The sequence below is a fragment of the Culex pipiens genome, chromosome 3 (assembly GCF_016801865.2).
Source record: "Culex pipiens pallens isolate TS chromosome 3, TS_CPP_V2, whole genome shotgun sequence".
NCBI classification, from domain to species: Eukaryota; Metazoa; Arthropoda; class Insecta; order Diptera; family Culicidae; genus Culex; species Culex pipiens.
The window spans coordinates 948,581-961,873 of NC_068939.1; the positions used below are offsets into that span (position 1 = coordinate 948,581).

Sequence of the window (13,293 nt, forward strand, 5' to 3'; positions counted from 1 at the left end):
ATTTAAAGATAGACGAATAAAAGAAAAAAAAACACTCTTTTCAGGACACCCTACGGCATACCATTACTGACTGCTGGCCGTCCCAGGATGCCCGCCCTGCCACCTCGACTTCATACCAAACCAAGCCAAAAAGGAGGGGGGAGGGACGCCGGGTCCAACCTCGGGAGAAGAAACCCGAATAAATTTATTACGTTCCGCCACGATCTTTCACCGGCCATTTATCACAAGCCCTCCTCCCATCCGCTGGGCAGTGTTGGTTGCCAGTCCCGCACAACTGGCGTTCAGGTTCGGACCCGGAGTGTCGTCGTTTTTATTTTGGCAAATTTAAATCATTTCAGGCCACTCGCGATGCGACACGATCATCGCGCACCCGCGAGTCGTGTTGAGTCGTGAAAGATATGAACGGAATGTATAATTATCGACGGTTGGCCACATGATTTATTGGCGGGGGCCCGAGTCGAGTCAGTTGGGCATTCGGTGTGAATTATGCAAAATCTGGGGACCCCGGCGAGACGACACGTGGTGTGGCGTTGCAGCACGCGTGATTTCTGTCAAACGAGCGTAACAAATGCGTAACGAATTAGGAGCGCCAATTTGTTTACTTTTGCGGCGCGCACTCAAAGACCCTGTTGTAGCTCCGGGCTATAATGCTAAGCTCTTATATGGTAAAGTTTTGTAATAGTCCGTCGACTGTTTTGCTTTCGTTTACGACCCAATGAATGTCACACAAGAAGTTGTTGTTGACGAGTGGCCTGTTTCTTTTCTCGCAACTATGCTCCATTGCGCATACATAACCTCATTTCTGGCGCCAAGTGCTAAACAATAGTTTGAACAGCATTTTTTTGCGTCCATTTTTTCAACAAAATGATAATATATATTTAATTTGTTTGTTTTCAATTCTACCATATTTTGTAAAGCAGTTTCAAATGAAACCCGTTTGTATTGATTATAAATATGCTGAACACTTGGTCCCTCAAAAACAGCGGTTGATAAAAATTTTGAGTTTCTTTCCAGTGAACAAGTTAGGCACACGACCCTGTTTGAACAACGGTGATATCCGGATAATATACCTACTAAAATGTGTGTAAAGTAAAACAGACAGGCAAATAAGCAGCGCGAGGAACCAACAAACATCGAACAAAACGGCCAACCCAAAGAGAGGTGAGCAATGTTGAATGAAACAAAAAATTAAATATATAATAATGATAATGAAAATATGTGTGTGAAAAAGAAGAAGAAAGAGTGAAAAAAACATACACACAAACACCAACACATTGATAAAGTGCGAGTGGAACAAACTAAAATATAAAAAAAAAAATGCTGAGAAAACAAAAATAAATCCATTAAAATGTTCAGGAGGGCATGAATTTGAATTGAATATCAATGAACACTAATGTGGCAAAACGCTCCGATGGTTCCTCTGGATGCTACGTTTATGCTCGGGTTTTTTTTTCACAGCGCTTCTTGTCTGTTTAGTGGCTATTGTTGCTATACTTTTGCCCGCTAGCTAGTTGCATGCGGAGGAGGGGGTGTACGAGAGTGCCGCGGTGTTGATGGCTGAGAACCGAGCAGAGTTCTGGAGACGAATGGAAACTAGGTTGGCTGGCGCTCCTGAGGCGGTTGAACTACTCATGGGAGGCACGATGAACCTGAGGCCTTTTGTTGCTTCGCGGAAATGTGCCCTCGCGCGACCATTCGTCATTTAGCTGTGGAAGAAAAGTATTTTAATCCAAAGATAAATAAAATTTATACAAAACTCTCTGTCAAAGTTTACAGATTATTTATGTAGAAGTGAATCCGTCAAATTAAAGTAAGTATAAATAAGAAATAGGTTTGAAAAATTAAATCCACAAAAATTCGTCAAATCGAGCTTATACGACCTTTTTTATTGCTCATATCCTTAAAGTAAAAACAAATCAGTGTATAAATTATTTTTCATTGAAACCAATAATTGAATAGGTTACATAGTCCAAATTTAAACATTTTTATAAGGTCCAATAGGCAAAGGTAAACATTTATTTTTAAAGATATTTCTTCCTATTTGAAAAATACAAGATTTTTAATTCATATAAGACCGGACGTCCTTTTGAAATTGTCTCTTCTTATATGGACATTTTTGCATCAAGAATCTTATTATCTTATCTTATTAGAGTTATTAGAACCTCTAATCAAGTTTTAACATATTTTGTTTTGTACTACACCTAAATGTCTTTTGAAAAAAAACTTTTCAAGCCACTTCACTCGAGTTGTTAACAAATGCACATAAATCGAACACAATCAATAAAAAAAGAAAAATTCACCAGGTTCTACCGAGATTTGAACTCGGATCGTTGGATTCAGAGTCCAAAGTGCTAACCATTACACCATAGAACCAGTTGAAAGTGTGCCCACAAACAACTGGTTTGCAGACCAGCAGTGACCGGTTGTTTGCAGCACCAAAATTATCTGTTATCAATACAAAACAATCGCTTCGAGTTACGTCCCTGACGAACGGAGATTGCCGTCCAAACGGGGTCGTTCGTACCTATATGTTGGACTAATACAGACATTGTGGCTCAGCAAGAGCACACGGCAACAACAGCACACACAAAAAAGAAGCAGTCTCAGCGCTAAAGTGATTTTAATGCGGAACGAGACTCCCACCGGCCCCGCCCCAGGCTCCTCGTTCCTTGGAGAACCCAACAAGCCCGGGATGCTATCTCAACTTGTGTCTGAAGAAGCTATGTGGCAGCGGCTATAAGGTCGGAGTCACACAAAACTATGCTAAGCCGCGTCAATATCTCCTCCGGTTCTTTTGCGACCTCCCATCTCTCCTCTCCTAAAACCCACGAATTGCTCACCGATCGTCAAAGTTTGTTGCCATTTATCTTCTTCGTCTTTTTGTTTTCTTCTTGCCCATCGTCTTGTCTGTTCCCTTTAGTCTCGTTCAGAGTGCTTGTACTTTATTAAATGTCCTCTTTTTTCATAGATATATTCCTCCACGTCATTGAGGCCACAAGCGGTGAACTTCTGCCTAATAGAGACCCAATCACTTGGTTTTCTTCGATGATGCTCCTCGCTCTGCGTTTGGTGAACGGCGCTGGAAAATTGTTTAGAGCGCGGGGTGTCTCATCGAATGTGTGTGTGTGACGGAATCTGCTGACTGGGTAGATGAGCTATGTAGACCATATATTGATACTCTAACTTGAATGAAGCAAAATCCTGTAACTAAAAACTAAAAACTAAAAACTAAAAACTAAAAACTAAAAACTAAAAACTAAAAACTAAAAACTAAAAACTAAAAACTAAAAACTAAAAACTAAAAACTAAAAACTAAAAACTAAAAACTAAAAACTAAAAACTAAAAACTAAAAACTAAAAACTAAAAACTAAAAACTAAAAACTAAAAACTAAAAACTAAAAACTAAAAACTAAAAACTAAAAACTAAAAACTAAAAACTAAAAACTAAAAACTAAAAACTAAAAACTAAAAACTAAAAACTAAAAACTAAAAACTAAAAACTAAAAACTAAAAACTAAAAACTAAAAACTAAAAACTAAAAACTAAAAACTAAAAACTAAAACTAAAAACTAAAAACTAAAAACTAAAAACTAAAAAACTAAAAACTAAAAACTAAAAACTAAAAACTAAAAACTAAAAACTAAAAACTAAAAACTAAAAACTAAAAACTAAAAACTAAAAACTAAAAACTAAAAACTAAAAACTAAAAACTAAAAACTAAAAACTAAAAACTAAAAACTAAAAACTAAAAACTAAAACTAAAAACTAAAAACTAAAAACTAAAAACTAAAAACTAAAAACTAAAAACTAAAAACTAAAAACTAAAAACTAAAAAATAAAAACTAAAAACTAAAAACTAAAAACTAAAAACTAAAAACTAAAAACTAAAAACTAAAAACTAAAAACTAAAAACTAAAAACTAAAAACTAAAAACTAAAAACTAAAAACTAAAAACTAAAAACTAAAAACTCAAAACTAAAAACTAAAAACTAAAAACTAAAAACTAAAAACTAAAAACTAAAAACTAAAAACTAAAAACTAAAAACTAAAAACTAAAAACTAAAAACTAAAAACTAAAAACTAAAAACTAAAAACTAAAAACTAAAAACTAAAAACTAAAAACTAAAAACTAAAAACTAAAAACTAAAAACTAAAAACTAAAAACTAAAAACTAAAAACTAAAAACTAAAAACTAAAAACTAAAAACTAAAAACTAAAAACTAAAAACTAAAAACTAAAAAAAAAAAATTTTAGGGTTGGAAGTTTGACTTGTTTTATGTGACTTTGCCAATGTTTTTAAAAATGTATTTTTTTTAGGGGTCAACTTTGGCTGTGTTTTTTACTAACATTTCCTATATTTTAAGTAAAAAGAAGTATGCAGTAATTTGTCTAGTGCCCCAGACTATGCCTCTAAGCATTTATTTACAATTTAAATGATAATGGTTCCATTTTATAGCAGAAAATGTGAAAAACATGCAAAAAATTGAAAAAGTTACTGTAAAAACATGAAAAAATTAGATAGGCAAAATGTAATGATAGGAGGTGGTAGAGTAGGCCAAATACTACCAAAAACAAACATAAACAAAACAAGATAAATGCAAATTAAAATACTAAAAATGAAACAAGAAAAACATAAAACAAGAGAAGTAAAGTTTTTCGTAGAACAAAAGTTGCTCAAAATGACCTCCTAAACACGGGAAAAAATTTTTTTTTCGAAAAAAAAAATTTGGGCAGTAGAGGTTTTAATTGAAATAAATGAAATAATTATTTTCTTCTTTTTGTACAAAATCTTTTCGTAACGAACCCTCAGAGGTCGTGAAAATCATGTTTTTAAAGGGACAGTTATTCAGTTTGTTCTAATTTCTGATAACAAGAATGCGGATGGCATATTTGTTTTGTTTGGCATATTAAAACAATTTAACATAAAATTTGTACATTTTTACAAAACCTTTAATTTTGCGCAAATTTTAAGAACCAGCATTTGAACTGACTTGGTCAAAACACTATGTAATTATGAATGAATGGATGTCATTATGGAGTCTCAAATAAATTTCAAAAAATCATATAAAGTGTATACGGAACACTCCAAATTGAAATAAGTTTGCAAATTTTCATGGGATCATTCACCTCAAACACCATCCATAAAAGTATTTTGCTGCCCGTCACAGCGACCGATGCTGGGCCCATTTTCCCCTCCGGCTCAGCTAGGCTAGAAAATAAAGATATTGTGGGCAATCAGTTCGTAGGATCTCTGTGCCCGTGAAGCAAACGCCAACGGAATGATGAAAGGGTGACGAACCAGTCAGCCTGCCCGTCATCGGTCTTGCGAGAGGAGTGGATCGAGCTTTCTGGCAGAAGAAAAAAAATGACGATATTGGAGCGGTTTAGCACGCCACAAACATAAACGTATAATGTTTTGTGTCTTTTGCTTGTTCGTTTTCCAGTCTCTTATTTTCTCTGTTTTCCACCTATTTTCTTCTACTATCCCTTTTCCGCTTAGGTTTATCTTGGGTGTTGTTGCTTGGTGCATAAGTCGATGATAAACGGCCACGTTGATCCACTTTGAATGTTCCAAGGAACTTGTTGAAACAATTCGAAGGTTTCTCCGAAGGGGAGAAAATATCACCATTTCTCCACAAATAATACAATTATGACGCTGTCAACAACCAATTCGGCCCTCGTCGACGACTGTGGTTTGGTTGAAACACTTCGAAGAGAGTTCATCTCGTTCCATCTGTAAATGTGGAACGCATATCGAAAGTGTATAAGATAAACACTCATAAATAAGAAATTTATTTTTGGGAAGCCAAAACACCGAAAGAGAACCTCTTTTTTTTTCGTAGAGTAGAACGCGTCGAACAAGAAAGTGCTTCGGCCGTTCATGAAAATGAAAACATGAAACGAACAGAAAAAATATAGTCCAATTCAAAAGGGGCAAAAGAAAGAAGACGGAAGGTCACTCCGGTGGTGGTGTCAATACAGTGTGAAACAAAGACGGCCCGAAGAATTTCGGTCGGGGTTTCTTCTTCGTGCGGACCGAACTCGAAACTCAGACTCATTTTTATATACAAAGTAGGGAAAAAAGGGGGAAATTAAACCTACATTTCTCCCGGTCCGTTAGTGCTCGAAAGTGGTTTTGAATGAGAGTTCACACGATCAAGCACTCATTCGGTCATTCGATGGTGGCTTTACAGAGTTTCCTCTAGGGAAAAAGTTTGGATAAGATAAACATCGTTTGGATAAGTACGAATTTGAATGGTCATTTATCCATAGTATAAATTACGCAAAAGAATAAAAAAAATCATTCTAAAAACGCCAATTCTACGCACCAACAAAATTCACAACGTTTGAAAAAACAAGCAATAACATCCACCCATTTCATCGTATGGATGGCACTCCCTTTTTTTAGGACGCGCATCACACCCGACATCCCGGTGGCACATTCTCTCCCCCGCACGCCGGTCGGTTTAATTACAGCGGATTTATAAATTTAAATTGGAAACGTACCGGAGTTGGGTTTAGGTGCGATCCTTTTTTTTGCTCAATTTTTTGCCGGATTGTCAGAAAAAGGAGACGCCGTAATGGAAAACTGCCGTGGAAAACTTTTTGTGGTCGAGGTAACTTTTCCGACATTTTCCCATTCTTTGACGCAAAAGTTTTGCTCGCTCTCTGGAGGACAGTTTCAGATGGAGTGGTAAAACCAACGACTTAAAATGTGCACACAAAAAACCAACAATGTAGATTCCTTTACAAATCATTAGGCCGGGTTGGCAGGTTGCATGCATTTTTTTCCACTCGATTAGTCCCAAGGCACGCGTGTGATCGCAACATCTACCTAAACCATCAACAACTACAGCAAAACAAAAAAAAACTATAAATATAAACCGGGCTCAGTGCAATCATCGCAATTAGGTAGCATTTGATTCGTGTGCCACCAATCCACCACCGTCAGCAGCAGCAGCTCCCTCAATCATCGTACCATACGGAACCAATCAGGTCGGGCAATGGCGTTTTGGCACGTGATTAAATATTAACAATCTTATCGGCTGATGTTTATTGCCGTGGTTCAGTGCAACGTAAACTTATAAATATGTGTGTAGGTACGTTTGGAGTTCAGTGTAAATTCATCGAACTTCCCCCGTTGGGCAAATCGGCAGGAGATTGGTGTGATTGTACTACATTCTATTAATTACGCTATCGATTGCGTCTTGTGCAGTTTTGCTTAAAAATAATTGTTTTGGAATGATGGGCATGGAATATTTTTTTAATAATATAAAAATGTAATAAAAAAAACTTGTGAAAGCCCGCAATTGTTATCAAAACGTAGTTATTAATTCATAATCAAGCGCCTTGACCACTTGTCGTTAAAACTTGTTGTATAAATGTACCATTTGCAATGAAAAAAATCGTTTTTAAGTTAGTTACAAAAACTGCATAAATGGTTTTGACTGCATTCAACGCTCTACAGCATTCTCTACATTTTTGGCATGTTTGCTCCGTTTGATTCCCATGTACTGAGAATTATGAGAAATTAATAATAAAAAAATACAAAACATATTTAATAAATCAAAAAATCTATAGTTTTAAGCTTTCCTCTCTCCCTATCTTCTTTCCTCAGCAAGTTCAGATAGTTTTTTGAATTTTGTTATCATTAGCTAAGTCCTTAGTAAAAAGCAATTAGAGTTTCCAAATGAACTATGAAATACAGTCATCCCACATATTCGGAACACCCACAAATTCGGAACACTTTTGTGGTAATTTGTCTATAGAATGCAAAATGCAACTTTTCTGCTGACCCTGCTTTTTTGAGGGCCTTTATTTGAACATTCTTTTGCTATTTCACTAGTAAACGTAATGCTTTTTAAACAAAAACTGCATTTCAAGACTATATTATCCAGAGCACCAAAACACTGCCTCCAAATTGCCTGTTCCATGATTGTGGGATGTTATTGTGCCTCCCACAATTATGGAACACCTGTATTTAACTGATATTTTCACAAAAAAGTTATCAGACCATTCATAAAACATTACTAAGCATGAGTTTTATTGGTTTCGGAGTGCGAAGTCATTATTTTGTAAAAAATATGTACTCCTGGAGAGAATAAAAAGTTTGTTTACATCGTAAGAAAAAAGTGTTCCGAATTTGTGGATTTCTAGGGTCAATGTTTTTCTTTGAAAACTTGATATAAAACGTAAAAATGTACAGCCGGTCTATACATCAATCGAAAGATCGCAAGAAAAGCTTTCACATGATGGTAAAAGCAATTCATTATGTTCAATTATCGATTTTATATGATTTGTTGAACATTGGCCGATCTGTAAACTGTTCCGAATATGAGGGATGAGTGTAACTCACAGCTGAAAGGAACCCCAAAACTTTGTTATGTACTAACATAAACTAATTGTACCTTGATTATTTACCAATAAAACCTGAATTAAATTGAATTGAATAAAAAATATCGCTTAGCTTGATACCCATTAGCAAATTATTAAAATTTGAGTATCTTCGTAAAAATACGTAAAAATCATTTTATGAAAATTTTACAAATTAAAAAAAATCTCTAATAAGGTGAAAATGCACACCAAATACCCATAATGAAAATTAAAAAATATTATTTTCAAAAATATAATATGTGAGTTATTAAAAAAAATGCATGCTTCATTTGATACCCATTTAGTAAATTCTTAAAATTTGTGCACATACGGTATTTTATGAAAATTGTATTATTTTACAAACAAAATTATCTAATTAGGTAAAAATGCACACAAAATTTTGCTTTGTTTTATATCCATATTTAAACACATTAATTTTTTGCGAAAATTATTTGAGTAATAAAAAAATAATAAATAAGAAAATGATATCAAATTTCGCTTCGTTCGATACCTATATTAATCATAATCAATATTGGAGTACTTAAAAAAATACGATAATTTAATGAAAATTTTAATATTTTCGAAACAGTTGTTTGTGAAAATTTCAGTATATTCCAAAACAACTCTAATAATGTAAAAATGCATACCAAAACTAAATAATCATAATCAAATTATTCCGACCGACCACTTGAGCTGCCATCAGACTTCGGAACAAGCAAGTTAATCGCTAGACATCTTTCATGCCCAAAGCCGATCAGGGAAAACCACGAGATGGTTCCCCATGATGGTGGCGAAAACGCGTCTACCGTAGTTCACATGCAGTAGTACATAAGTGTTAATGTGTTTTGTTATTTATGGAGAAATCTCACACCGCCACAACTTGATGGTTTTTCCTGATGCCTCTTAATTTGCCTCGTGAGTTTAATTTATTTATAGACGTTAATCTATATATTCCCGAGATCATTGGAACAAAAGAAATCTCCATCATTCTTATGAGTGGTGTCTCAGATCTGCATCTATTCTGTTGTTATTTGCATGATACGAGTTCACTCTCGGCGAAGGACGCTGCATTTTCGTCAACCAAAGTGAAATATTGAAGTATTCTATATTAAATTTTATGCTGCACATAATTAAGGCTCTGAAAGGCATCATTCCCGATCGATTTTGGCGAAAAAACATTTAAATCTTGATTCAGAATGTATCAATCAAAAAATGGCTTTCTTTGTGTTGTTTGTAGAAGCATTTTACATATCGTGATTATTTTTTCATTCAAACTTACAATTTCTAGACCCTGAATTCAAAACCACCATTGACAGTCATTGCCCCAAAAGTAAAGGAGAAGGTGTCCTTAAACGTGACTGTCCCCCTTAAACGTGACTTGTTATCCCTCCGCATGCATAATGATGGTGAAATTTAGTATAAACCCATCAAAGTTGTAAAAAAAACAGGACGACTTAGCTTGCAATCAATTTATAAGTAAAACGAGTATCGTAACCACCATATCCTCACATTGGCTCAATGAACATGTTTGCACAAAAAAAAAAGAACCAAAGCACACGGGAAAACATTGTGATTTAAATAGAAATTTATTAATTTACTGTAAACTACGCTTCATGGGCAACGTTAACCACTCATCTCATTGCAGTTATTTTTAATTTAGAAACACTCACTCATTCGTCTTGAACACGGACGCGCGCGCTCGCGTTCTTTTCTCCTCTTCCTCCCGTCACAGTTTGTCAGCACTGCCCTTTCCCCCACCCAAAGCAAGCTGTGAACAAATCGCAGTTGGAAACGGGAGGGTCATGCTCACTGCCCGCGTTAGGCCCACCAACCACACCCCACTTATCGCCGGCTCAGCGCGCTCTCAGTCATAAACTCATTCTCCTTTTCACTCACACTGGCCGTGTTTACCCACTTTTCTTCAATAAATCATTGTTTTGTGCGTACCAGAGCACATTGCTTTTAGCCTCCTTGAAAAAAGGCCCGTTAAAAAAAGACTCTGTTTCCGCCCGGGTTCGAACCGGGGACCTTCTGCGTGTGAAGCAGACGTGATAACCGCTACACTACGGAAACTCGATATACTGAGGGTCCAGAGTTCCAAACAGTAGGCGATTCGAACACGGTTTCTTAGAAGAGCCTCGGTAATGCAACTTCTCTATGGTAAAGAGTGATCGAGAGTATTGTGTGGTATAATTATATATAGTCAATTAAACAATAGATCGAAATTGATTTGACTTCAACACTCTATACAGACGGGCTTTAATTTACCAAAAATCTGGTTATCCATCATTTTTATTCTTCAAATAGCATTTAATAACAGAACTTTTAATTCTTTATTTCATCTTTATTCCATACTTCTATATGAAATGCGGCCAAAGGCAAACTATCGGGAAATAGGACATAGGCTTTTCGGTAAAAATATGACCGAGACTGAAAAATCAAGTCTTGAGCAGTTCTCTACGGAATAGGTCTTTTTTCTTTAATTTTATTTTTTGTATTTTTTAATCCGGCTGAAACTTTTTTGGTGCCTTCGGTATGCCCAAAGAAGCCATTTTGCATCATTAGTTTGTCCATATAATTTTGCATACAAATTTGGCAGCTGTCCATACAAAAATGATATTGAAAGAATTTTTTGATCGATTTGGTGTCATGGGCAAAGTTGTAGGTATGGATATGGACTACACTGAAAAAATGATACACGGTAAAAAAAATTGGTGATTTTTAATTTCACTTTTTGTCACTAAAACTTGATTTGCAAAAAAACACTATTTTTATTTTTTTTTTATTTTTTGATATGTTTTAGAGGACATCAAATGCCAACTTTTCAGAACTTTCCAGAATGGGCAAAAAATCTTTGACCGAGTTATGCTTTTTTGAATCAATACAATTTTTTTCGAAAAAATCGAAATATTGGTCACAAAAAATTTTCAATTTCATTTTTCGATGTAAAATTGTATTTGAAATGAAAAAGTACTTTAGTGAAATTTTGATAAAATGCACCGTTTTCAAGTCATAGCCATTTTTATGTAATTTTTTTTCAAAATAGTTGCAGTTATTGATTTTTTAAAAAAAGTGCCCATGTTCGAGCACTTTTGAAAAAAAAAATATTTTTGAAAAGCTGAGGAAATTCTATATATTTTGCTTTTTCGGACTTTGTTGATAAGACCCTTAGTTGCTGAGATATTACCATACAAAAGTTTAAAAACAAGAAAATTGATGTTTTCTAAGTCTCACCCAAACAACCCACCATTTTCTAGTGTCGATATCTCAGCAACTAATGGTCCGATTTTCAATGTTAAAATATGAAACATTCGTGAAATTTTCCGATCTTTTCGGAAAAAATATTTTCAAAAATTTAAAATCAAGACTAACATTTTAAAAGGGCGTAATATTGAATGTTTGGCCCGTTTGAAATGTTAGTCTTGATTTTAAATTTTTGAAACTATTTTTTTTCGAAAAGATCGGAAAATTTCACGAATGTTTCATATTTTAACATTGTAAATCGGACCATTAATTGCTGAGATATCGACATTAGAAAATGGTGGGTTGTTTGTGTGAGACTTAGAAAACACCAATTTTCCTATTTTTAAACACTTGCATAGCAATATCTCAGCAACTAAGGGTCGTATCAACAAAGTCCGAAAAAGCAAAATATATAGAATTTCCTCAGCTTTTCAAAAATATTTTTTTCAAAAGTGCTCAATCATGGGCACTATTTTTAAATATCAATAACTGCAATTATTTTGAAAAAAAATTACATCAAAATGGCTATAACTTGAAAACGATGCACTTTATCAAAATTTCACTAAAGTACTTTTTCATTGCAAATACAATTTTACATCGAAAAATGAAATTGAAAAATTTTAGCGACCAATATTTCGATTTTTTGAAAAAATTGTATTGATTCAAAAAATTATAACTCGGTCAAAGATTTTTTGCCCATTCTGGAAATTTCTGAAAAGTTGGCATTTGATGTCCTCTAAAACATATTTGAAAGTAAAAAAATAAAAGTAGTGTTTTTTTTGCAAATCAAGTTTTAGTGACAAAAAGTGAAATTTAAAATCACCAAAATTTTTTTTACCTTGTATCATTTTTTCAGTGTAGTCCATATCCATACCTACAACTTTGCCCATGACACCAAATCGATTAAAACATTCCTTCAAAAGATACAGATTTTTGAATTTTCACATATCATTTTTGTATGGACATGGATGGAAATTTATAAGGACAAACTAATGATGCAAAATGGCTTCTTTGGGCATACTGAAGGCACCAAAAAAGTTTCAGCCGGATTAAAAAATACAAAAAAACATCGAATGACCGAAATCTCAGAGAATTGCTCCAATGTCAAAGTAACTGTTAAATACCAAGTGCCCTGGTAACCCTGACAACTAACCCTAGACAATAATAAGTGTACTTACCCTAGTTACCTTACGCACCTGTAAAACACACACAAATTACATGCAAACACACAACATACCAACTTGTGAACCCAACACAAAACATGTAAATACCTACAGACAAAACAACACAAATTGTACAGACATACACAAACCCCAAAACCAGCACCACTGCTACGCGAGATCTGTCATCGCGGCGCAGCATAACAGTAATTGTAATAGTAATTGATTGTTTATTTGTGACGAGAGCCTGTTAGTTTACAACTTTTTATCAGGTTAAGGAGGTAACTTTAAGATAGAAAACGGAGATAAAAAAGCCAACCAAATGGTGTAAACAACGCGAGTTTTAACTAACTAATCCGAATGTCGCGCGAAAGTGATTAGTGGAAGATTTAAGCTACAAGGATAGTGGATTCGGGAAAGGCCGAAACTTGTGTCCAGTGCGTGGACATAATTTGGTCCTTCGAGCCGGATCGAAGAGACTACCGGTGCCGGTGTGGAACCAAGTCCGCCGGAGTG

General features: G+C 34.7%; 2 non-coding genes across 2 annotated transcripts; both read right to left on the minus strand.

The window, feature by feature from the left end:
* Positions 1-2,301: 2,301 nt before the first annotated feature.
* On the minus strand, positions 2,302-2,373 carry Trnaq-cug (transfer RNA glutamine (anticodon CUG)). The gene has a single exon. It is a non-coding gene; the product is annotated as a tRNA-Gln (tRNA).
* Positions 2,374-10,374: 8,001 nt separating this feature from the next.
* Positions 10,375-10,447, minus strand: Trnav-cac (transfer RNA valine (anticodon CAC)). The gene has a single exon. It is a non-coding gene; the product is annotated as a tRNA-Val (tRNA).
* Positions 10,448-13,293: the final 2,846 nt, after the last annotated feature.